This window comes from Arachis hypogaea, chromosome 2 (genome assembly GCF_003086295.3).
Source record: "Arachis hypogaea cultivar Tifrunner chromosome 2, arahy.Tifrunner.gnm2.J5K5, whole genome shotgun sequence".
NCBI classification, from domain to species: Eukaryota; Viridiplantae; Streptophyta; class Magnoliopsida; order Fabales; family Fabaceae; genus Arachis; species Arachis hypogaea.
This window is the reverse complement of record NC_092037.1, coordinates 32,502,083-32,506,227: the sequence shown is the minus strand read 5'-3', so window position 1 is coordinate 32,506,227 and position 4,145 is coordinate 32,502,083.

Genomic DNA, 4,145 nt, shown 5'->3' with positions numbered 1-4,145 from the left:
CTTTTGAACTTATCATTTTTCTAGTTTTCATCCTTTGTGTAATTGAATTCAGAGCTATGACTCACTAAACCCCTTTCATTGGGTTAGGGAGCTCTATTGTAATTCAATGAATCAATAATAGTTTTATCTTCTTCTTCAATCTTTTCTCTTGAATTTTGTTAGAAAGCTTCTCGATCTAATTCCATTGGTTAGTTGTCTTGGGAAAGAAACTATCCATAATTGGAATCCTTCGGAACCTTGGGAAAGGAATGGAGGATTCATGCTAGAGAAGCTTTCTCACAGTGAATTGGATTGGGGTTTGGATGGATATTGTGACATGTAATCCTACCAAATTGTGGTTCATGAAACTGTGTGGTATAATCAGTGATCAAGCATCATCTCTTCTTATGAACATTTAAACCAAGGGATTGGGAATTTGTTTGTTTTTAGAGAGAATTGGTGAGCCAAGGGATTGGGATCCAATCATATAAGATTGCCAAGCAAAATTCAATGAATGCATTGGTTGAGGAAGGGATAAAAATTGTTTTGATTCGGAGATCTCAATATCTCCTAACACCCAATGAATTCCCCATTTCTGATCTACCACTTCTCTTTACATTCTGCAATTAAATTCATGCAATCACCCCGATCCCATTTTAATTTCAGCAATTTAGCTTCCTGCTCTTTAATTCATGCAATTTAAGATTCCGTAATTCTCATCTAAATCTTGATTCCGCTCAACTAGAACACACTTCTAATCTGAATTGCTCACTCAACCAATCCTTGTGGGATTCGACCTCACTCTATTGTGAGTTTTTACTTGACGATAACCGGTGCACTTGCCGGAAGGAATTTTTGCCGATCGTGCAATTTCCTAAAATCGTAGCTATCAAGTTTATGGCTAGATCAAGTTTATGGCGCCGTTGCCGGGGATTGGTTTTCGATTGACAATTCTCCAATTGGAAGTTAACTAGATTGAGCAATTTTTCTTTTCTTTTGTTAATAGTTTTTGTTTCAGTTTATGACTGCTAATTTCTGCAAATTTTAATTTGTTTTCTTTGCTTATTCACTTGTTAGCATACTAACCACTAGCTGTTTGTGATATTGCCTCACTATGGAATTTCCACTATCTTTGGATGAGTATTGTCTAAGACTGAGCACATTGCAAAAAAGAAAGGAGTATCCATCATCTTTTGGTCAATCAAAATTCATGAGAAACTCTCCACCACCACAGAATGATTCATGTTATTATGCTCATGGTGGGTGGGAGTATCAGGAACAGGAAACGGGGTACTTCCCAGAGCCACAAAATGGTCCATGTTTTGGTGAAATTGATCACTACTCAAGTTGTGGCTGGGAAGATCAAAACCAAAGAGATTTCACTTATTCACACCCCATTCATCAAGAGCCATCACCTCTTAATTATCCAACCTCACCTCCTAGTTTTACATATCCAAATTCTTCATCACTTGAGCATTTCTCAGCACAAAATTCCTTCTCAAATTCATACAATTCATTTCACTATCCACAAGACTCATTCCACTACACACAAGAGTCATACCACTACCAAAACTCCAACCAAAGACCCTATCAGCCCACACAAAACACATACTCCCAGCCACCATATCACAGCCAAGATAATCAACCTCATCAACCCAATCTGAACCAATCACTTCATGATCAGTTAACCAGGATGGAAGGAATGCTTGCAACTATGGGCAGAGATGTGGCCGATTTGAAAAGCTTTAAGGAAGAAGTGATATCCAACTTGCAAAATCAAGGTGCTGCCATTCAAAAGCTAGAAGCACAAATTGGATATCTATCAAAGCAAATCCCTACCCACAATTCTTCTAGTGATACCATGGCAAACCCAAGGGAGGAATCAGAAGAACAAGAAAGGGAGAAAGTCAATCAAGGGAGATCACACTCCAATGAAACAGAGAGTTGCAAAGAGGAAGGGTTCATTGAACCACAAATTCAGGAAGCTTTTGATGAACAGGATACTCCAACTGTCCAACAACAACCAAGTTCTGAGATCAAGGATGTGAAGGCAGTAGAAACAAGCACCAAAATGAGGATTGTGACCGAGAAACAAAGGACCATATCCATGAAGAAGAGAAGGTCGAAGAACAATCCAACTCCTGAGCCAACAAGCAAGTTCACTCAAGCCAATCACAAGGGAAAGCTTGATGGAAAGAGGCATTCACAACAAGGGGCACTAACTAGCTCTTTTATCCACTTGAAGTCATTCCTCTTAACAAACTGGAGGAAGAGGAAGAAAGTCAGGAACAGCATGTCAAGCTAATGACAGTAAACGAGCGTTTGTTGGGAGGCAACCCAACCAAAGGTAGTTTTTATTTTCTAGTTATTTCAATAAAAGAGTTAAGTAGATTTATCTGTATTGCAAGGAGCTAAGTTTGGTGTTGCACACCAAAACAATTCAAGGGTGAATGTGAGATTCTAAGTTTGGTGTTCCACCAAAAACTTCATTAAAAGCACATTTCTACCTCAGCATGACTAGTCACTAGCTCCAACCAATAAGGGAAACTACTTAAACAATAGTTTAATTTCTAGTTCATAGTTTCTTTTTCTAGTTCATAGTTATTTTCTTAATAAAAGCACATGAGGTTTTCTGCATATGATCCAAATTGCTGCATATGGCAAGGAACAAAGTTTGGTGTTCACACACCAATCTAAGTTCAGAGGCCTACAAACATACATGCATGCTAACCAATTCTCAAAGTGCTTGGGGAACAAGCAACTTCTAATAGCTTTGCAGGAAGACAATCAATCTCATGGAAGGAATATACATCATCATCAAAGAGAACACCAAGGCTAGGAAGGATGATGAACAACAAAGAAGATGCTAAAAGGTTGTATTGTCACTTAATTGCTTGTACTTTGAATTGCTGATATTGGAAGTTTGCATGCACCCCTGCTTTAAGTTTGAGTCATTGCAGTTTTTGTTTGTCTGTTTGTTTAATTTCCAAATAAGTGATAGTCTAAGTGTCTCGATAAACTTCACTTGCTTAAATGTATGCTTGCCCTGTTTGTTCTGTTCCAAAAAAAAAAATAAAAAGAAATGTTTGAACAAAAGTAACTCAATTCCATTTGGTAAGAAATCAAATAAGATTAAGTGGTGGTATGCATGTTTGATTGAATAGTCAGCTCACTAAGAAATAAAGTTAGAATTGTCACTTTTAGTGGAAATTAGGATGCTGTCTATGGATCTTGGTAAATAAATGTCCTTGGCCAAGGGAAAGAAAGAAAAAAAAAAGAAAAAGCCAATGAGGAAGGTAACCAAAAAGCAAAAGAATTAAGAAAATAAAGCTAGGCACCAATGGTTTGAACTTCTGAGACATATGCCTGTGGTGTTTATGTACTAGGATCTGCTTGGATGAATAGGTTCTGTGGAGTGTTTCAACACTTGGTAACTTGGGTTAACTAACCCGGGATTATCAACCAAAAGTCCATTATCAAGAGCAACCTAGCTACAAAACATTTAGTTACACAAAGAGGTGCTGGGCACCAATATCTTGTGAAGAAATGTAAACTAAAGTGCCTGTGGTGGATATGTGTGAGCACTGATAAGGAAAGAAAAATGTCAAAAGCTTGTGCAACACATGACACTGAGCAACAAGGAGCAAATAAGCTCAAAGAAAAAGAAAAACAAAGAAAAGAAACTTGCCAAGGATATGTGAATAACAAGAGGCTGTAGCAGTGTTTTAGTGGAAACATAAAAAGTGACATTCTTACCTAAGAAACAATAAAGTGATGCGGCAACAACTTTCTGCATGAACACCCCATTAATCAATGTCAATTACTTACTGATATGGCTAATGAATTTACTTTCTGTTTCATTCTTTCTTCTCAATAATTCAGAACTTGCTTGGGGACAAGCAAGGATTAAGTTTGGTGTTGTGATGCCAAGGCATCTTAGGCTAGTTTCACTAGCCTTTTTCTTTTATTTTTAGTTGTTTTATGCATTTTCTTGAGCCTTAAGTAATCATTTGGGCCAAATAGTCATGCTTGTCTTAAATCATTCAAACATGAAAATTTTGATGCAAATTCCATGAGTTTTTAGTTATATTCCTTGAATGCTATGAATGGAAGAATTCTCATGAATTTTAGCAAGACTTTGATGCAGTTTTTTGGATGATTTCAGG